Source organism: Megascapheus bottae, chromosome 25, assembly GCF_031878675.1.
Source record: "Megascapheus bottae isolate mThoBot1 chromosome 25, mThoBot2.hap1, whole genome shotgun sequence".
NCBI lineage: Eukaryota > Metazoa > Chordata > Mammalia > Rodentia > Geomyidae > Megascapheus > Megascapheus bottae.
Window position 1 is genome coordinate 21759385 of NC_143533.1, and position 15452 is coordinate 21774836.

Here is a 15452-nt window from a genome sequence, read left to right on the forward strand (position 1 = left end):
GCCCTCGCGGGGATCGGCTTCGGGGACGGCGCCCATCCCCCGGGTGTGTGTGTGGGGGGGTCCACCGCGACCGGGGGGCATGGACGAGTCGGGGGGGGCCCTGCCAAGCGACCAGGGCAGAACTCCCAACGTGACGAAGCATTTCTGATTCCCCCCCCCCAAAAGAAAACCAAAACAACGAACCAGCCCAACCTCAGAAGTCACGACCATGCCTCGGTAACGAAGTTAACCGCCGCCGAGTCCGGAGAACACCTCCGCGCGCGCCCACGAAATCTCTCCGTCTCACCGGCGGGCGGTTGCGGCGCGGACTGGAACTACCAAGCCCAGAATCCCCCGCGCGCACCCACCGCACGCACGCGCGTTGCCATTGTGATGCTCCTTTCCCGGTAACTCGCCCTCTCAGGCAAACCTGAAGATAGCGGCAAATCTCCGGTGGGGGGGGTGGAGGGGCGGAGACGCTCTTCTGCCTGATTCTCCACCCCCCTCCCTTCCTCGTGATAGGCGATGGGCTCAGCCAACCGGCGCTGCAGCCTCGGAACGCGCTACCCAATCGGCATCCGAGTTGGAGAGGTGGGCGTGCCCACTGGCGGGGCAGGTGGGCTAGGCTGTGCCGGGTTGCGAAGGGTGGGGGGGGGAGAATAACGTCGGGTCGGGTCAGCGGGCGCTGCAGTAGTCGCCGCAGCGGCGATGGGAGCGGCGGGGACGAGGCGGCGGCGGCGGCAGGAGGAGGAGGAGGAGGAGGAGGAACAGAGGCTGACACAAGAGCAGCGGCCGGGGGCGGCCTGCAGCAGCAGGAACGGCAGCAGCCGCCGCCGCCGTCAGTAGACGCGGACCGTACCCGAGGGGACTCCCCGGCCGGCCGGCCCTCGAAGCCGCGCTCGGGTCCCGCCGCAGTGGGCGGCGGGGGATGGGCAGGCGGCGGCGGTCCCGCCTGCCGAGGGGCGTCCCCTGAGGGCCCGGGCCCTCCACCCCAAACCTCTGCGTCCGCCGCGGCCCAGGTAGGACACACCCCCATCCCCTCTTCCCGGGCGTCCCCTCCCCGCGGGGAAGCCGGGGGTCCCCCGCCCGCCCTCAGGCGCGGCCGCCCCCCCCCCCCGCCGCCCTGACGAGGCGAGTGGTGGCGGTGGGGAGGGGGCGCCTCCCCCCGGAGAACTCGCAGGGCTCAGCCCACGCCCTGGGGCAGACCCAGTCCACCTTCGGTCACCTCGGCGACCCGTCCTGGTTCCACCCGCCCCCCCCCCCCCGCCCATCACTTCCTCCAGGCTCGGGGGTGTCCTCGCTGAACTTGGGGGGTCACGAAGCCGCGTTGGTCCTCTCCCCGCGGGTGACCCACATTATCACTTGCACTCACGCCTCTCGTGAGCCAGGACCCAACGCCGAAGGTTCCCCCCGAAAACGCTGCCCTGGGAGCGGGTGGCGGCGGTGGTGGTTTTTCCTTCTCCTCCCCTTCCCCACTCTACTTCGTGGAGGTGGGCACGAGTTGTATCCATCAAAGCCAGCCAGGACGTTGGGGTCCCTGGGGGTGGGGGGAAGGAGGTAATGGCCCGAGGAATGTGCTTGCCATTAGCTTTGACAGAGACGACGGTGTTCGGTAGGCCGGGATGCCCAGGAAGGGACAAAAGAGGCCTCTCGCCCGTGCCGTCAGAAGCAGAGAAGTCAGTGACCCCGTCGGGGTGCCTGGAGAGGATCCCTTGCCCCTACAGTGAAGTTGGTTTTGTTTCAGCCTGGGCTGCATTAGAGGGAGAGAGAGAGAGAAAAAAAATGACATTGAGTTGTACTTTGCTTTAGAATTAAAGTTGAGAGGCGGCGGCAGCTTTGCCTCGGAAATTGTTCTTTCTTTGAATATTGAAGCGGATGCTTTTTATCCAGTGTGTAGCCTACGTACGATGCGAAGGTATTTGGTTATTCAGAAGAGCGTTGTGTTGTTACAAATAGGCATGTGTGTGTGTGTGTGTGTGTGTGTGCGCGCACTAACATACACAGTTTTGTTACAGTGTTTGATTCGGAGCCATTAATAGTTGTATTGGTGTTTAAATACTGGATTTACTAGAATAGACCACTCTGTGTGGGGTTTTTTTTTTATTTTTTTTAAATTTTTTTGCTAACTGGAAGAGTTCATTTAGGGGACACAAACATGAAATGTTCCTTCCTTTTAAATAAAGCCATAGTGATAATAAATATAACAGTATGATTCATCTTGGATAATAAAATATTTCCAATGATAAGTATGCGGACTTACATGGTATATTCTGATCCATACCAATTACGGAAACATTGAAAGGACTCTTTAATTTAGAGGTTTATATTTTCTCTGAGATACGTTTTTACAATGGATGCTTGAAGCATAATTACAAAGGGAAGTTTTTCCATATAGTGAAGAATTAGAAAATGCTCTTTTTCTCTTATATTTTGGACATAAATAAAACTGGAGGTGTACTTAGTGGTGCAGTCTAGAGTTTAATTTAATTTGTAATACAAAATTGAAGCAAATCTAATCATGATTGAGGAGCTAAGAATACTATACCTTGCTGATTATCTTGTACTATGTATGGTTCATACATAATTTAGTCAATTCTCTATTATACATGACTTCAGATTTTTATATCTTCTTTTGGCTTTTAAGTACTGATTATTTTAATGCCTCAGGAAAGCCAGGCAAATTGAACTCAATTATATAGGACCTCAAATATCTTTAAATGTAGTGTTAGAAGTGAAATTTGTATGTTAGACAATTTTAGGGCATTTTTACATCTAAAAAATGTATTGAAATGTGACAGGCTTGGCTGTTGGTTTTTCAAAGTAAATTAATATTGCAGAACTGAGTTGGTCATGACCATAGAATTTAAATTTCACTTTGATGATGGGCAGGGAATTCTTTGTATGTTTTACAGTTTAAAAAATAGTTTATTAGACTGGGTATCAGTTGCTCATGCCTGTAATCTTAGCTACTTAGGAGGCAGAGATCTGAGGACCAAAGTTCAAACAAAGCCAGCACAGGCAAGAGTATCCCTAAGACTCATCTCCAATTAACTACCAAAAACCCACAAGTGGAAGTGTATCTCATGCATACAGCACTAATCTTGAGCAAAAAAACCTAAGGGACAGTGAGCAGGCCCTGAGTTCAAGCCCCAGTACTGACCAATCATAATAATTTATTCAGATGGCATCTTCATTGCAAATTACGGGTTACCGTGAGTAAAACCACCAAGCTTTTAAAGTAGTTCCATCATTTTTTTTTGACAGTAGTATGGTTTGAACCGTGTGGCCTGGGATAGCTAGAGTTACAGGTGTAAAACACTGTGTTCCGTTTATTGTTGAGATAGGAGATCGTGCTTCCTTTGGGCCCGTACTGGCCTTGAGCTTCCTGGTCTCTAGCCTCCTGCATAGCTAGGACCACTGGGGTGGTCCATCTTCCGTTTCTAAAACTTCATAAACTGAGATTTGGTGCTATCAAAATAGATTATAACCAGAGGAAATATTCAAGAGCCACTATGAACCACTGTGAAATAAATGGTCTGATTATCTAAATAAAATGAACTTTTGAATGTTGATGGAAATAATGGAATACTCACTTTTTAAAATAGATCCTGTAAGAGAAGTTCTTTTTTTTTTTTTTTTTTTTTGTCCAGTCCTGGGCTTGAGCTCAGGGCCTGAGCACTGTCCTTGGACTTTCTCAAGGCTAGAGCTCTACCACTTGAGCCTCAGCACCATTTCCGACTTTTTGTCTATGTATGTGGTACCAAGGAATCGAACCCGGGTCCTCGTGCATGCTAGGCAAGCACTTTAACCACTAGACCAAACTCCTGGCCCTGTAAGAGAAGTTCTTTTATAGATAATATGACCAGCAGCCTTTTCAGTTTGAGATCATGTTACTAACAATTACTCTAGGAATCTCTGGTTGTTTTTGCTTTTTGATCTTTTTTTTTTTTTTTTTTTTTGCCAGTCCTGGGCTTGAGCTCAGGGCCTGAGCACTGTCCTTGGGTTTTCTCAAGGCTAGAGCTCTACCACTTGAGACTCAGCACCACTTCCGGCTTTTTTCTATGTATGTGGTACCGAAGAATCGAACCCGGGTCTTCATGCATGCTAGGCAAGCACTTTAACCACTAGGCCAAACTCCCGAACCCGTCTTGTTTTTTTAAAGTAATTTTTTACCTTGTCTCATGCTTGGTAGGTAAATCCACTTAAGCTCTACCTCTAGACTGTACTTGTATATACACGTATAAATGTATATTTGTACACACTGAATTCAGTGTTTGCTAGGCAAGTACTCTACCATTCAAATGGCATTCCAGTCCTATCTTTGAGATTTGGGGGAAAAATTCAAATTTACAGTCAGAGCTGTTTGTTTACTTGATATTTCTGTTCACTTGATCACAAATATTCATTTTTTTGTTTTGAAATTAAACACATTTATTGCTATTTTATTTCATTCTCTTTTTGCTGTTGCTTTAGTAGCCAGTATATTGTAAATAATAGTGGTAGTAGTAGCAGTTTTTCTCCAAAACTTCATTGAACAGAACATTTTACATCGAAAATACATAGCACTTTTAAGTTAAACTGTAGAACATAATACTCTAAACTTTTGTGAACATTTTTCAATGGGTGTGCCAGTGCTGAGGCTTGAACTTAGAGCCTGGGCACTGTTCCTGGGCTTTTTTTATTTTTTTTTTTTTAATCAAGGCTAGCTAGGTGTCCCCCACTTTAGCTACAGCTTCACTTCTGGATTCCTTTTTGGTGGTTAATTGGAGATTATAGTCTCACTGACTTTCCTGCCTAGGTTTGCTTTGAATCATAATTCTCATATCCTAGCCTCCTGAGTGGCTAGGATTATAGTCATGAGCTGCTGACATCAGGCAATTGACAGCTGTTTTTAAAACTGCATTAAAGTTTTTATTTTCTTCATTCAAGGTAAAATTCCTCAAGGTAAAAAGTTAACTATTCTTTGAAAAAAATCTGGATCTATAATCATGTGTTCTTAGAAATGGGAGGTAGAAAGTAGTTAATTGGCTTTGTAGTGACCTATCAAGAGTGGAGCTAACAATATTTTCAGAATCATTATTGCCAGGTACTGTTAGCTCATGCCTGTAATCCTAGCTACACAGGAGACTGAGATCTGAGGATCGCAGTTCAAAACCATCCTGGGTACAAAAGACTGCGAGGTTCTTGGGGTTTTTATTGTTGTTGTTTTGTGGGTCCTGGGCTTGAACTGGGCCGGGGCGCTGTCCCTGAGCTCTTCAGCTCAAGGCTACTACCCTACCTTTGAGCCAAGCCCCACTTCTTTTAGGAGTCTCAAGTCCATTTGTGCTCGGACTGGCTTTGAACCTTGATCCTCAGATCTCAGCCTCCTGAGTAGCTAGGATTACAAGTGTGAGCCACTGCACCTGGTCAAGACTGTGAGATTCTCAACTCCAATTAGCCCCAAGAAAACCAGGAATGGCACTGTGGCTCAGTTGTCTGCTTTGTCTTTGAACCATGATCCTCAGATCTCAGCCTCCTGAATATCTTAGATTACAGGTGTGAGATACTAGTGCCTGGCTTTTTAACCTTTTTTGAAAGTTTATTTTTATTTCTTAGGAAATAAAAATTGTATTGCTTCTTTTGTATGACCATCTAAATACTATATTTTGTTAATATTTTCCTGACAATGTTCTGATGTGTTATTATGTTCTGATGTATTATGATTTAAGATGTGCAATCTCCCCTTTTTTCCCTTGGTCCAGTATTGCCTCTGTCTCAAAACTATCTTAAAAATAATTATATCAACATTTTTCAATGACCAATAAAACTGTGATGGGGAATGAAATTAAGAAAAAAATGAATAAAAGAAAAGCACAAACTATACCTCTTATGAAATTTGATTTAAGACTTTTCTGGAAACTAACTCATGTGATAGGTCGTAAACTAGATTAAGATTTTGTTTCTGCTGAACTTCATAGTACTCAAAAATTCAAAAGAAAAAAATTCAACATGAAAGTTTAAATACATCGCTCAGGCGATCAAGCACTTCTCTAAGTTTGAGGCCCTGAGTTCAATTCCCATTACCACAAAATAACGATAATAATCATATTATTATCATAATAATAGTAATAGTAATATCAATATGTCCAAGATAAAAGTCAACCCTTTTAAACTTCCTTTATTCTATGGCACCATTCAGTAGTCACTCAAGCTTTAAAAATCTTGATTTTTGTTTATGGCATCCTATTTCTTCTACTTCTACCTATAAAAAAACAAAACAAAAAAACCCCCTCTTCTTTCCGTGTTCTGTTACCACCTAAATCAGTTTTTTTTTCATCTTTGAACATAGAATGTTAGCCTACATCCATTCATTCACTAAATCCTCCCTACCCATCTGTCATATTTGTGCTAATGATTAACACCAAAAAAAAAGGAAAACCTGCAAATTAGAGTAAAAACAAATACTTGTAGAACAAGTACTATGAAGAAAAAATGCAAACATCAGCATGTTAACAAACATACCCTAAGAATCTAGAGGTAAATTCAGAGGGGAAATCTGTTTCACTAATTAGAGTACATCTTGCATATTATAGCAGGAGTTAAATAATAAATGAAAAATAACATGTTCTTACCAGGTACTGGTGGCTCACACCTAGCTATTCTAGAGGTTGAGAGCTCAGGATCACAGTGTAAAGCCAGCCCATGCAGAAATGATTCCCCCTGAGACTCTTCACCAGTAAAGCATTCAGAAAATGGAAATGGCACTGTAGTAGAGCGCTAGCCTAGAACAAGAGCTCAAGGATAAGGTCCAGGCCTTGAGTTCAAGCCTTACCACAACCACCACTACCAACAACAACAAAAAGTTCACAAATAAACACATTTTAAAAAGTAAATATTCACATATCCTTTGTGTGTTGAGTTGAATTTTCTTTTTTCTTTCTTTCTTTTTTTTTTTTCTTGCTGGTCCTGAGGTTTGAACTCAGGGTTTGGGAGCTGTCCTTGAGCTCTTGCTCAAGGCTAGTCTTCTACCACTTGAGCCACCACACCACTTTGTTTGTTTGGTTTTTTGAGAAGTTTAATGGAGATAAGAGTCTCTCAGACTTTCCTGCCTAGGCTGGCTTTGATCTAAGATACTCAGATCTCAGCCTTCTGAATAGCTAGGATCATAGGCACGAGCCACCAGTGGCCAACTTGGATTTTCTATTGCTGTGACAAACAACTTAAAGGAGGAAAGATTTATTTTGGTTCATGGTTACTGAAGTGTCAGTCCACATTATTAGGAAGGGCCTGAGTGAGAGGAGCTCACATTGTGGTATCCAGGAAGCAGAAAGAGTCAGACACAGTGAAAAAGAAAACGAATGCCTATACTCAAGTACTTGCTTTGTTTTCCTCTTTTATTCTTTTTTTTTTTCCCCAGTCCTGGGCTTGAGCTCAGGGCCTGAGTACTGGCCTTGGACTTCCTCCTCAAAGCTAGAGCTCTAACATTTGAGCCTCAGCACCACTTCCAGCTTTTCTCTATGTATATGGTACCGAGGAATCAAACCCAGATCTTCATGCGTGCTAGGCAAGCACTCTACCACTAGGCCAAACTCCTTGCCTCTCCTTTTATTCTTTACAGACCTTCTACTCACCTTTCGGGACCAATCTTTCCTGCATTGTTAATCCTCTCTGGAAAATATCTATGTGTGCACATCCATACAGAGACGTAGGCTTTATTGATTGGGTGTGTGTATATATATATACACATGCGAGCGTGCATGTGCATGCGTGTGTGTGTTTCTATGTGCCTGTGTGCCTGTGTGGGTATTGGCTTGAACTCAGGGCTTTTCACTGGCCCTTAAATTTTTCAGTGAAGGCTAGCTAGCTCTAGACCACTTAAACCACATAACTTCCAGCTTTTGCCAGTTAAAGGGAGATAACAGTCTCTTGAATTTGTCTTCTCCAGCTTGGTTTGAACTGCAATCCTCAAGTCTTAGTCTCCTGAGTAGTTAAGAGGTATAAGCCACCAGTGTCTGGCTACTTTATTAATCTCTTAGGCACTTCTTGAGCCAATCAAGTTGACAATCAAGAATAATCATAAATCTACCCCTTGATAAGTTCACAGCCAAATACATCTGTTTATACTGTTTCATTTCATCCCTGGTCTCCAAAGGGCTGTGTCATCTCATAATCCAAAATGCATTCAGCCTGTCTCCATGAAGCCCGTGACAGTTTCAGCGTACTTCAAAAATTCACTTTTTTTTTTCTGGTCATTCATGGGGCTTGAATTCTGAGCCTAGGCACTGTCTTTGAGCTCTTCCAAGGCTATTATTCTACAATTGGAGCCACAGTGCCACTCAGGAATCCATATTTAAAGTCTCCTTTGAGACTGTGATCCCCTGTACAGTTTAGAAAGATTAACAGTGCGTGCCTATAATCCCAGTTCCTTGGAAGAAAATACAGGAGGCTTTCAAGTTTGAGGTTAGCTTGGACAAAGTTGTTGAGGCTGTACCTCAAAAATGAAAGAAGTGGGGGCATGACTCAAGTGGTAGAGTATTAACAATAAATGCAAGGGCCTGGATTCAAATACTGCAAAGAGAAAAAAAAAGAACAGCCTTTTGGCATACAATGACACATGATCAGGATTCCCATTCCAAATGGGAGGAATATTAAAAAATATCAAGAGGAAATGGCACCAAAATAAGACCAAAACCCAGCGGGGCAAACATGAGATGGGCAGCTCCATGACCCACATCCAGGCTTCATACCACAGGTTCTTTGCTAAATGTCCAGGGATGGTTCAGTTCCATTTGCAACTTCATGGAAACAGTCTTCTCTGTGTACATTGCTGACAGCACTCTGGTCTTCCAAGCTCCCACCAGAACCACCTGTTAACTTCTGCTTCCTCCATTTTAGGTTTTTCTCTTTCACTCCTCCAAACTCCTCTAGGAAACTCTGTCAAGAGTGCCAAACCCATGGGATCAAGTAGTCAGAGCAGTAACCTCACCTACCTGGCTCAATTTTTTCCTGTTAGACATCATCACTGTGACAGAATACTTCATGTAGTAAACAAATCAGGAGAGGGAAGCCTTATTTTGGATCATGGTTTTAGAGTTTTCATTCTACGGTACCTCTGAGGTAGGGAGCAAAGCAGTTCACCAAATGGTAGGCAGGAAGCTGAGAGAGAATGCCCTCAGGAGCTTTAATCACTTCTCCCTCCTTGCCAACCAGACTCCCAGCCTGGGGATGGTGCTATCACTGGTAATTTTTGAGTGTCAGATGTAATTTTATATTGTTATGTACTTGTTTTTTTTTTCCTTCCCTTTTTTTTTTTTGCTAGTCCTGGGGCTTGAATTCAGGGCCTGGGCACTGTCGTTGAGCTTTCTCAAGGCTACCACTTGTGCACTTGAGCCACAGCACCATTTCCAGCTTTTTCTGTGTATGTGGTACCAAGGAATCGAACCTAAGGCTTCATGCATGCGAAGGCAAGCACTCTGCTGCTAGGCCACACTTCCCTGCCTTTCGTTTTCTTAACTACTTCTTAAAATATTTTTGGAATTTACTTTTGGATATAGTTATTTGAAAACAGTTTCATGACTTCAAGACTGTCAATATAAAGTTTTTTTTTCCTTTGTTTATGGTGCCGTTCCTGGGTCTTGAACTTAGCACTAGACACTGACCCTGAGCATTTTTTGCTCAGGGCTAGCGGTCTAGTGAGCCACAGCTCCACTTCCAGCTTTTGGGTCATTAATTGAAGATGAAGTCTCACTGACTTTCCTGCCTTGATTGGTTTTCAACTGCCATCCTCAGATCTCAGCCTCCTGAATAGCTAGAATTATAGGTGTGAGCCAGCAGCAGGTGCTTCTGCTGCTATTTATTCCTCTTCCTCCTCCTCCTCCTCCTCCTCCTCCTCTTCTCTTCTTTTTTATTGTGGCAATTGAGTATATAAATGTTATAGCCCTGTGTGAGTATTAAGATTATTCTACCTGCCCTTTTCCAGTGGTTCTTTCCTTGGTGTTGACTGCTTCATTTTAACACATCCTGCTAATGCCAACTCCTCCAGTTTCAAGGAGAACCCTCTGTAGATTTCCAGCTGTGTCTGCAACTTTCCTCCTCACCAGTATTCTACCTGTGGTAAACTCTAGCTTCTTTGGCCTCCTGTACCTCTTAACTTATCCTCAATTCACTGAGATGTCTGGGCTCAATTTGTGTTCCCCATTCTCAGTCCTCTCCCTGAAAACTCCCCAGGCAGTGAACTGCTGCAGCCAGAGAGTGCACTTTACCTCTTTCCTTTTCTCATCCACCCTATGCTGTGCTGCCTGTTGTTGAATGACTGAACTCAGTTGTTTCATATATTTTGTCTGTTTTTCTAGTTGCTTAAGGTAGGAGGGTAAATTTTCTTCCTTTTACACTCTGCTTGTTAGTACAGTGGTGGGTGTGTTTAAATCTTAAAGAGTAGTCATTCCCCACTATGCCCTAAATATAGCAGCTTTAAGTATATTTCCTCACTTTTAGATACACCATGAACTTTTTTGATGATTAATTCTGGCATCATACTCTTTGAGATTAAAATCATGGCTAAAAATAATTTTTCTTATTTTTTTTGTTAAAGGACAGAAGCTTACATAAACTATACATGACACTTATAAAATCTGTGCTGTTTATTTCATGAATTATCTAGCTTCCATTCCATGGATAAAGGAAAAAACTGCTTTAGATTACCTCCTAACTGAACTTTTTCTCTGAAGTATTTTGATAGCTCCTCCTTACCCCCTGAAACAGAATGAAGTTGATGCACTTATTTTTGTTACATGCTATACTTTTTTCTCAGTATAAGCTCTTTCAGTGGGCTGCAGCTCAGTGATAGAATGCAAACACCCTGGGTTCAGTCTCTAGTACCAGAAAATAACAACTTTTCTTTTTCTTTTTCTTTTTTTGAGGGGAGGGGGCAGTCTAAGGGCTTGAACTCAAGGTCTGGGCACTGTCCTTGAGCTTTCTCAAGGCTAGCACTCTACCACTTGAGCCACAGCGCTACTTCTCGATTTTTCTGTGTATGTGGTACTGAGGAATTGAACCTGGGTCTTTGTGCATGCTAGGCAAGCACTCTATCACTAGGCCATACTCCCAGCCCCAAAATAACGTTTTAGGGTAGCATTTTAAGGACTTCTTTTTCGTCCTTTTCATTTGTTTTTTGAAGACCTTCATTTTACTTCCCTTTAAAAAAAAAATGCTGCTATTGTGACTTGAATTCCGGGTCTGGGTACTATCCCTGACCGTTTTTCTCAAGGATAGAACTCTACCACTCGAGCCATAGCTCCATTTCTGGCTTTTTGCTGCTTATGGCGTCAAACTGTGATCTTCATATCTCAGACTCCTCCTAAGTAGCTAGAATTAGTGCCCGAATTTGTTTTCTTTCTTTCTTTCTTTCTTTTTTTTTTTGGTGTATTATGGGGCTTGAACTCTGGGCCTGGGTGCTGTCCCTGAGCTCTTCAGCTCAAGGTTACCACCCTACCCCTGGAGCCACAGCCCCACTTCCCATTTTCTAGTGATTAACTGGAGATAAGAATATGGTCTTTAGTGCCCAGGCTGACTTTGAACTGTGATCCTCACATCTCAGCCTCCTAAGTAGCTAGGATTACAGGCATGAGCCACCATACCTGGCTTTATTTTCTTTTTGGACCAACTAATTTTTCTACTTATATTAAAAGCAAAATTATACTAATGATACTATAAGTAGTAATCATGGTTATAAAATAATAATTTTGTCAGAGTGCCAGAATATTTTTTATTTAAATTTGATAAGTGATCATTAAGGTTTCTTTTCTGCAAATCAGATTTAAATGCAGTGATTGTACAAATATGATCCTTTCCCTTCATTAGTATTTAAACAAGCCAGGGACTGTTTTGACTTAGATTGTGACTATTCCTCCTGTTGAGTAATTTACAGAATGACATAAGTAATGCCTGTCATTTATTGAGCCCTGACAGTTTGTGCAGTCTTTATCCATGTCCTGTATTAATACAATGGAAATAAGTAAGGAAAGGAAAGCTGGGCCAGGTGGCTCCCACCTATAATCTTAGCTACTCTGGAGGACTTGAGACTCTTATCTCCAGTTAACCTCAAGAAAATGGGAAGTGGGGCTTGGCAGGACAGTAGCCTTGAGCTGAAGAGCTCAAGGACAATGCCCAGGCTCAGAGCTAGGGCCGTAGCCTTGAGCTGCCAGCACCCATACTGATTTCAAGCCCCAGGACCCACAAAAAAAAATTAATAAGAAGGGAAAGAAATAATGGGCTTAACAGTCATCATTCATTTCTGTTTTGTGAAATTGTCCCTTAAGTTAGATGATAACAAATTTACTTCAGTGATAAGTTTATTTCTCAGACAATACCCCTTAGGGAATTCTCTTTATTGTCTTTTTTGGTCTTTTTGTTGTTATTGTTGCTATGTACATTGTGATATGAGATCAAACCCACCCTTTTCTGTTTTGTTTTGTTTTTCACTTTTTATACACTTTAAACATATCCTTTTGTTATTTTATCCTTCTTTTGCTCTACCATTGCCTTTTTCTTCTTTTACTTTTTTATCATACTTCTCTGTATGTGAATCTCTCTCACTTAAATTGCATCCCGTTTGATCTCATTTTGTGCTGAGTAACTTCTCCAAATGTCTATAGATTTACCACAAAGCTCATTACTTGATTATGGTAGAAGATAAAATGATTTTACTGTAGTCTTTATGTTGATCTGGAATACTCTCAATGTTTTGAGGTGTGTGTGTGTGTGTGTGTGTGTGTGTGTGTGTATTGGTCCTGGAGCTTGAACTCAGGGCTTGGGCACTGTCCTGCTTTTGTGCTCAAGACTAGTTATCTGGGGCTGGGAGTTTGGCCTAGTGGTTAAAGTGCTTGCCTAGCATGCATGAAGACCCGGGTTCAATTCCTTGGTACCACATACATAGAAAAAAGCCGGAAGTGGTGCTGAGGCTCAAGTGGTAGAGCTCTAGCCTTGAGAAAGTCCAAGGACAGTGCTCAGGCCCTGAACTCAAGCCCAGGACTGGCAAAAAAAAAAAAAAAAGACTAGTGATCTACCACTTTGAGCCACACATCTACCTTTTTGGGGTAGTTAATTAGAAGTAAGATTTTCAAAAACTTTTCTGCCAGGTTTGGCTTTGAACTGAGGTCCTCAGAGCTCAGCCTCCTGAGTAGTTAGCATTATAGGGATGAGCCCTGGTGCTCAATAACACTGTCAGTGCTTTCTTGTTATAATTCAGTATTCTTTGTCTTTTTTTTTGCTGTAGTGAGTATTTAAAATGATTTTTCACACTTTATTTTGTATTTATAAGTTAAATCTCCATTTAGCATGTTCTCTTCATATTTTGATCCTCTTTGGATCTGATTTGGCAACACCTCTAGATTTAGCATCCTTGTCAGAATTTATTAGCAATTTACTCCTTGTTTTAGGTCATTAAGGATATCACTTCTTGCACTATCTAGTTTCCCAACTATTTATGTTTGTTTGTTTTAGGTTTTGTCAGTCCTGGGGCTTGAACTCAGGGCCTAGGCACTGTCCTTGAACACTTTTTGCTCAAGGCTAGCACTCTGCCACTTGAGCCACAGATCCACTTCCAGCTTTTTCTGTGTATGTGGTTCTGGGGGGATCGAACCCAGGGCTTTGTGCATGCTAGGCTAACACACTGCCACTAGGCCAAGCTCCCAGCCCTCCTGTTTCTTTTAAAGTTATTAGTGTTACTTGAAAGAATGAATCAAAAGCAATTATTGGGCTAGGATGTTAGCTCAATGCAGTGTCCTGGGTTCTGTCCCCAGTACCAAAAAAGAAGACAAAAAAAAATACAGTTAGAAACAAACAAAAAACCAGACAAAAGCAATTATTGACAGCTTTTTTTTTTTTTTGTCTGTTGTGGGACTTGAACTCAACCTTGGCACTGTCCCTGAGCTCTTCAGCTCAAGGCTACTGCCCTACCCCTTAAGCCACAATACCACTTCTGGTTTTCTGGTGGTTAATTGGAGATAAGAATCTCATGGACGTTAGTGCCCAGTGCCCGGGATGGCTTTGAACTGTGATCTTCAGATCTCATCCTCTTGAGTAGCTAGGATTATATGCATGAGCCATCCTGCCCAGTGATAGCATTGATTTGAAGCCAAGTTACATGAATTTTTCAGGTATATTCCATGATGTAGAATCAAAAAGGAGTCTGTCATCTTTCACAGCTTTGAGAAACTGTTTCTATAATACCGCGTATGTTGTTATTGCTGCATAACAATTACCCAAAACTTGTGGGTTTTTTTAGGCTAAACTTGAACTTGCTATCTAGCTCAGGCTCACTTTAAACACTTCTTCATTCTAGAGGGTACCTAAAAATGCTATTTACAATTTAAACTTTCTTCTTATGGTAGTGAGAAAATGCATAAGATTTACCTACCAGGGACCGGGAGTTTGGCCTAGTGGTTAAGGTGCTTGCCTAGCATGCACGAAGACCCAGGTTTGATTCCTTGGTACCACATATATAGAAAAAGCCGGAAGTGGTGCTGAGGCTCAAGTGGTAGAGTTCTAGCCTTGAGAAAGTCCAAGGACAGTGCTCAGGCCCTGAGCTCAAGCCCAGGACTGGCAAAAAAAAAAAAAAGATTTACCTACCACCTTTGCCTCCCAAGGGCTGGCATTATGGGCAAGCTGGGAATATAGACTCAGTGTGGAATAGATCTGTTCTTAGATTCATTTCCCTGCTCTGAAACGTCAACTGGAATACAATGTTGTTCCATGTCTTTCCATTAGTGAGGGTGAATTAGTGACAATTTTTTTTATTGTCTCATCTGAGGAATGATGCTATTTAAAATTTGAAATTCTGGGGAGTCTAAAATTTAACTTTTTTTCCAGTTCCTTAGCTTAAACTCCGGTCCTCCTATTCTAGCTAAGCTTTTTTGCTCACAGCTTAGGACTTTATCACTAAAACCGTACGTACCCCAGCCAAGCATTTTGCTGGCAAATTGGAGGTGGAGTCTCACTTTTGTTTGGGATGACTTTAAACTACAGTCCTCTAACAACAAAACCATTAACCTTTTGATTAGTCTAAATCAGAAGCAGACATAATTAATCCCTAACTTCTAGCCAGCATATCAAATAATTTACCAGGGAGTTTAGGGCAGCTAAAATGATCTCGGTCCTTACATCAAGCAAGAGAATAATTTAGGCAAGACATAAAAGCATAAACCTTAGATGGGGGACTGGGACTGTGGTCAAGGGCCAGGAGTTTGGCCTAGTAGTAGAGCGCTTGCCTAGCATGCAAGAAGCCCTGAGTTTGATTCCTCAGTGCCACATACACAGAGAAAGCCAGAAATGATGCTGTGGCTCAAGTGGTAGAGTGCTAGCCTTGAGAAAGCTCAAGGACAGTGCCCAGGCTCTAAGTTCAAGCCGTAGGACTCGGGAGTGGGGAGGGGGGAAGATAGGAAAGTTTATTAGAAAAGAAATATGACAGAGAAAGAGAATATTGACATGGATATTCC

General features: G+C 42.7%; 1 protein-coding gene across 3 annotated transcripts in view; it reads left to right on the forward strand.

Annotated features, from left to right (window-relative positions):
* Positions 1-464: 464 nt before the first annotated feature.
* The window catches only part of Ttbk2 (tau tubulin kinase 2), a 55347-nt gene continuing 40359 nt past the window's right edge, over positions 465-15452 (forward strand). The window contains exon 1 of one of the 3 annotated variants that reach the window (XM_090318531.1): positions 465-595. The gene's annotated coding sequence lies outside the window, so the exon portion shown is untranslated. Of the gene's footprint in view, positions 596-810; positions 999-15452 lie in introns of those variants that run through there. The other 2 variants (XM_090318530.1, XM_090318529.1) reach the window with 2 other exon arrangements.